Source organism: Macrobrachium nipponense, chromosome 47, assembly GCF_015104395.2.
Source record: "Macrobrachium nipponense isolate FS-2020 chromosome 47, ASM1510439v2, whole genome shotgun sequence".
Taxonomy (NCBI): Eukaryota; Metazoa; Arthropoda; class Malacostraca; order Decapoda; family Palaemonidae; genus Macrobrachium; species Macrobrachium nipponense.
In genome coordinates this window covers 22132209-22139196 of record NC_087222.1, presented here as the reverse complement: position 1 = coordinate 22139196, position 6988 = coordinate 22132209, and the positions used below count along the sequence as shown (strand labels likewise).

Genomic DNA, 6988 nt, shown 5'->3' with positions numbered 1-6988 from the left:
ATTAAAACTAAAGTTTTGAATTCAAGCGATTATTGAAGATATGAGATTTTGCGCGTAATGCTCAATTTAGTATTATGGTCCAACACTGACTGTCCCGTATAGAAAGAACCATTCTTCCCGGGGTGGTGCGAGGGACATGTCCAAGCCGTCATGTCATCATCCTCATCTCATCTACTACAAAAAATCTGAAAAACGAACGTCCGTTAATTATTTTCTCATACTGGCATTATTTCTCTCTGTCTTGCAATGTTCGAGAGAAAACGAGGTACAACAATGTATAAAACAGAAAGTTTAACGATTTATAAATTTGGTTTCCATAATGTATGTTTCATCTCATCCAAACTACCCAACTGATGACATAGATGATTCATTCCCAATTTCATGGAAACTGAGACCATTTTTTTTTTCACCATTGCAGGCACCATTCTGGTTGCCCTGAGTTTCCCATTCATCTTCAACTCCTGCTTGGGATGCAAAGGCACGAACCAATGGACCCGATTTGCATATTCCGTGTCCTTCGTGTGCGTCTTCCAGTTTGGGTGGGGGTGCGTCCAGATCTCTCATCTGGCCCTCATACCTGAACTCACGACGGAGAAGCGCCAGAGGACTGAGCTGAATTCCATTAGGTACTGGCCAAGAAGATCGAATCATGTTTGACTTCACCTTACATGTCTCCTTTCCTCATTTTTACTCGTCCATTTGTTTTTTGTCTTTTTTTTTTTTTTTTTTTTTTTTTTTTTTTTTTTATTTTTACCCTTATTTTTGTTTTTTTTTTTAATCTTACCTTCGGTTTGTGTTTCTGTTTAACTACTTGGCTTTGTTATTTTCCTATTCCTTTTGTTTCGCTCTCGTTATTGGTGGTTCTGTACTTTAGGCTTATGTTAATTCCTTACTTCCTTGGGGGTTTCGCCTCTCTTTAAATTTATTCTGGTTTTGCCATCCGCTGGAATTTTCATTTCTTTCTGGAAACGTTGGAATGAGCCTTGACCCTCCCTGTGGTCAGATTCAGTCCTGTACCATCAAATGGTTTGGTAACGTTCTTATAGAGACATGCGTAGCCTAGGGCGCTAAGGGCCGGAAGGTTTTATGGAACCGTGGAGTGGGGTGGCCAGAACAGTAAAAAAAAATAGGGGACCGAATCCGTAACGTTCTTTTAGGTGAACTAACGGGCAACTGGGGCCTTTCCTATTTTTCCGTTTTACGATAGCAAATAAGATCTGCTGTCTGCAGTGCTGGCATATAATTCATTATTGTCAAATATACAGTTTATGTCAAACTTTAAGAAAATTTTTCTTACGACAAAAAAAAAAAAAAAACATTGTTTTTTGGCGTAAATTCCAGAGCGTTTTTGTCAGTGCCACAGGAGTTCATTATGCAAGATTTTCTATGCAATGCCTTTTTCAACATGAATGAATAAGAAGTTTACAGGGATTAATTTTCAGTACAGGATTCCAAAGAACTGGGAGACCGAAGTGGCAAAGATAGAATCCACAGATGCCAGATAGAAACATACACAGTTTGTTGAAGGACAGTATCTTTATACTACATAAATATTTGTTAAGTAAAGGCTAGTTTGAATTAGCCACTGGACACTCTTGAATTTATGAGCAGCAGTATTCATGATTGTTGCTGCTCATTAGTTTACGAGTGTCCACAGTTTAACAACTATATGTGTATGAAAATATTGTCCTTTATTATACGGTGTCTGTATCTATTTTGCATCTTTGTATTCTGTCCCTTCCACTTCGGCTCCCTGGGGAGTATGTCAGCTCCTATTATTAGTTTCTCCTCCTCTCTCGCTGTTCTAATGGCAGCCTCAAACTCTGTAAATAATTCTTTGGTGCTCTGTAAACGTTGCTTAAGGTTCTTTGTAGTGTCCCTTCGGCCCCATAGCTGCAACTCCCTTTCATTCCTCTTACTTTACCTCCGTTCATATTCTCTTCCTTCCATCTTACTTTCCACCCTCTCTTAACAATCGTATCATAGTGCAACTGCGAGATTTTCCTCCTCTTACACCTTTAAGCCTCCTTTTACTCTCAATTTCCTTTCTGGCACTGAATGACCTCATAGGTCCCAGTACTTGGCCTTTAGCATAGAATTTTATATTCCAAAAGCAATTCCAATTTTCCACTTAGGATTCCCAGTTCATTGGAAGCCTGCTTGGAAAGGTAATGGTCTTCTCGTCTTTATCTGTACGACTGTTTGGCAGTAATGATACTGGTTAAAGCATTTCCATTATAAAAAAATAAACAATGTGATTCCTGCAACAAACATTCAGGTTATCATTTCTCGTTTTTCTTCAGATTTCCTCCCATCTCCCTTTCACTCTCACTCATACGGAAATAATGTCTCACTAGCTAGTACTTTTTTTTAAAATCAGGCTTCGTTGTTAAACTGGTGACTCAAAGCTAGAAAACAATAAGCTGAAACCAAGATAGCCCCACATACATTAGTTAAGAGTGAGAAAATAGACGTTTTTCAACAATCTTTACAAAGTTGCTTGTCATTAGCGAGCAAGAATGCCAAGTAGGCAATAGCGTTGGACTAGGTAAACGACGACTGATTTCATTGGAAGAAAACTCATGTTAATCAGCTCTCCTTTCGTTGCAGGTACGCCTTTACTGTGCTGTCGAACCTGATCGTCTTCGCAGTGACCCTCCTTGTGCTGAAAACGGGTTCAGACAGCAACATCGATGACCCAAGTCAAAGGGTTATCAGGTACGCCAACTGCACCGCACGGGGCGACGGGGCTGAACTAGTCGCTGTTGAACCCGTCGAGAAACCCTGTTACTTGGATACTATTGGGCCCGAAGATGTGGGGAAGTTTCATGTGAGTCTGGGGTGCCTCTCAGGCTCTGTCTTCAGCAAGAGTTCAGTTGCTTTGCAAGTTGTTTTGTCAATGTGGTTGTTTTGTCGGTGTCTGTCTTGTCTGGGTGTGTATGTCTCTTCTGAAGTACATGTTACTTGTTCTTTAACGCGGTTGCGTTTATTTTTAGTTATACATATACGTACACACATATATATATATAATATCTAAAATATATATATATATATATATATATATATATATATATATATATATATATATTCATATATATATATATATATATATATATATACTATATATATATATATATATATATATATATATATATATAATAAGGTACAACTCTAAGGTAATGATTGGCCGGAGGGGGCAACTGGAATGGATTTGGCAGTGAGGAGGAATTATGTAATCAGTTGCTATCTTGTTTACCCAACAGTTATATTTTTTGGGAAAAATGAAATTGATGCATCCTTATATGTATTTATTCTTGATGGGAAATCTTATAAATCTTTCCACCGTGACCTTAGGCACTTGGACCGAGACAAACTCTGTAGGCATTTGTTTTCTTTGCAAGTCTATTAGGCACGAGGGAATTTTACTGAGTCCAATATTGTCACTTAACACTGTCTATATTCACACACCACACTTCACACTTCTCTGTCTCTTCTTCTCCACCCTGTCTTCCTCTTTCTGTCTCTGCTTTCCACTCTTTCTCCACTGTCTTCTTTCTCCCTGTCCAGCCTTTTTATTTGGATGACATCTTCTTGGCACCGCCTTTGGATTTTGGATTTTGACTGGGTGGGGCATCTTCTGAAAGAATTCTTGTAGCAGAGTGGCTACCGACTTTCTACAAAACCGCCTTCCTGTCATACCTTCCGTAGTAATTGGTAGACTTCTCATTTGGAAATGCCTCTTGTTCATACCCTGGCTTTTTGAGGGTGCGTCCTTTGGGTATCCTAGTAGGGTATTTGTTGGGACCTATTTTGGGACATCTTTACAATCTGGCACTGCTGATTTGATTGGTTAAAACCCTAGGCCTACCCTTGGAAAGGCGGGGCTTTCGAGTTTAACACTTCCTTCTTTTAAAACAAGGGAGCATAGAATTCCTTTTCTAACATTTGCCAGATGGGCTGTTGGAATTATCCCTCGGCTCTCTGACCTGTCACCAAAAGGAGCGCCAATTAATCCTGAAAAAGAGGGCTGGTGTAGGCGTAAATGAGGTGTGACCAAGTTTGCTGAGTTCCAATTTCTTGAGGGTGCCTGAACAGTATCGCTTGTCACCCTTGCGTTAGAAGGTGTCCCTTACACATCCTTGCGGTTGAGGATAACTGTCCTTTTGTCCCTTTTCTATGTTTTTCCTGCCTTTTCCTTTAAGTTTTTATAAGTGAATGTCTTTTGAAATAATTTCCCTTCATTCAGTAATCCACACTGTAACATACACACACACACACACACACACACACACATATATATATATATATATATATATATATATATATATTATATATATATATATATATATATATATGTGTGTGTGTGTGTGTGTGTGTGTGTGTGTGTGCGTGTGTGTGTGTGTGTGCGTGTGTGTGTGTTTGTATCTATGTTTGAACATTCACCATGCTACAAACTGCGCATGGGCCGTCATGAGTGAATACAACTTTATGACATACATTTTAATTATTCTTCCTTACTGTTTTTAAATTGTGCATAGCAATCAGTTTTGCGTTACCAGTTTGTTGTAATGCTTCCATCATCATCTGTTATGCAGGTTATGTTTATTTTTTTATTTTTGGCGTACGTATTATTATCATCGCCCATTTAGTTTTTTTAGTTAAGCAAACAAGAAACAGAAAAAGAGAAGCAAAAAATTCCATTTCAGGAATTGGGGGAGCATGTTATATTAGTGTTTCTACTGTGGCCTTTTTCGTTTTCAGATTGTATCATATATTTCGACGCTGGCACAATGTGATAGATTTTGAAATATAACGGAAAAAGAACTATACCCTATCGGCTCCTTCAAGGCTGTTTGGGCGGGTCCCCCACCTTGCCAAATGTACTTCTCTCGAGTTTTTAAAGGCCTACCCTTCCCATTTTCCCCTTTAATCCGTGCGTCTGTTAAGGAGGCTTAACCTCCTTGGCGTTTGTTAATGTCTCCTGGGAGCAGTATACTTCTGGGTGTTCCCTATTGCCTCGACCCTCCTTTGAAAATATTTCCATTCTTCCAGGTCTCCCTTTTTCACAAAGGCCTAATTAAATCTCTTTTTGGACCTTTCTTGTGTAATTTACTGCATATATATATATATATATATATATATATATATATATATATATATATATATATATATAATATATATATATATATAATATGTATGTATGTATATATGAGAGAGAGAGAGAGAGAGAGAGAGAGAGAGAGAGAGAGAGAGAGAGAGAGAGAGAGAGAGCTATTGACAGAGAACGCAGCAAATGTACATAGTAGAATTACACAAATGAGATTATCAGCAGTTATTTAATTTATCTATTCTTAATATGGTCCTCCGTTTCTTTCCAGTAAGTATTCATAACATTTTCCATGTTGTTTGTAAGGCGATAGACTCCTTAATGAGTCAGTGACAGTGAGTGTTTTGACGAGCTTCCCTTTGGAGGGGGCGGCTGTTTGACATCTTTATGCCCTGAGGTCAGCTTAACACCTGAGATAAGAACTGGCAACGCTGGAAATTTTTTTTACCACATTTAAGAATAAACTTGTTGTTTTATTGTTGTAAAATGCTAGAAAATTACGAGGGCTTTTAATAATTGCCAAAATTAATCAACAACCAATTATGTTTTTGTTGTATAACTTATGCTGCCTTCATATACCATAAAACGTTGAGTTGGAATATTTGATGTGGCCGCGCCAGCAACGGAGGAGACCCCACCCAAATAACCTTGAAGGAGCCGATAGGGTATAGAGACCCTTGATCACACATACACACACGTGTCTATTAACATTATATTTCCGTGTTATCAGTTTCTTGGAAGACAGGAAGTTCTCTTTGTGTGTTGTGGCGTTGAGTGATTGTGTAATGAAGCAGTTCAATCGAAGTACCAGTAGAGGAATTTAGTGGTCCTTTGCACAGGATCCACATTTGAACGTAAAGGCAAAGCTGAACTTTGGAACCTCCGAAAGACTCACGAATTTGTGAAATATTAAATATATATCTCCTTTTCAGAATGTGGCTCTGATCTGCATGGCTGTCGGTCTCATCTTCTCACAATCTTCCATATCGGAGTAAGGGAACAATCCTTCTCCAGGGCCAGATCCAAATGGGACGAGAGGGGAAAAAAAAAAGGGGGGGGGCGGAGGTAGGGAGGAAGGGACATCATGAACGAAGAAGGGCTCCAGTCCAATGGTGATAAAGAAGCAGGAGAAGGAGAAGAAGAAGAAGAAGAAGAAGAAGAAGAAGAAGAAGAAGAAGAGAGAACCGACGATACTATTGTTCTGGTGGAGAAGGTTTCCTGCCGTCGAATGAGAATCCTCGATTGGTTTAAGGAGACGCCCTTCTACCAGATTGCTGTGCTCTATCTAGCAACCAGGCTCTACGTCAATCTTGTACAGGTAATACTACTATTATGATGCTTCGTGCTTACGCCACGGGCTTCCTTTGCGTGTGTTCACACACTCAGTGACTGACTGGTGGAAGATCTTTGATAACTTCCCAAGGGAGTTCCTAAGTCCTGTTGCTCATTATGTGAAATAATAATAATAATAATAATAATAATAATAATAATAATAATAATAATAATAATAATAATAATAATTTCAGTTAAGGGTCAAATACAGAAAGGCGTAGTAGATACACTACAGAACTCATCGTTTAGATACACCAACTGAAAAGTTATAATAATGAACGCTGACACCCAATCGTTACTAATAACGATAATAATTATTGTTACCTCTCTCTCTCTCTCTCTCTACCCCACATTATATATATATATATATATATATATATATATATATATATATATATATATATATATATATATATATATATATATATATAATATATATATATATATATATATATATATATATATCTATATATATATATATATATATATATATATATATATATATATATATATATATATATATATATATATATATATATATATATATAT

The 6988-nt window shown here is 37.6% G+C and overlaps 1 long non-coding RNA gene across 1 annotated transcript; it reads left to right on the top strand.

Annotated features, from left to right (window-relative positions):
* The first annotated feature begins 480 nt into the window (after positions 1–480).
* On the top strand, positions 481–6122 carry LOC135204470 (uncharacterized). Its single transcript, XR_010312240.1, has 3 exons — positions 481–626; positions 2611–2830; positions 6040–6122. It is a non-coding gene; the product is annotated as an uncharacterized LOC135204470 (long non-coding RNA).
* Positions 6123–6988: the final 866 nt, after the last annotated feature.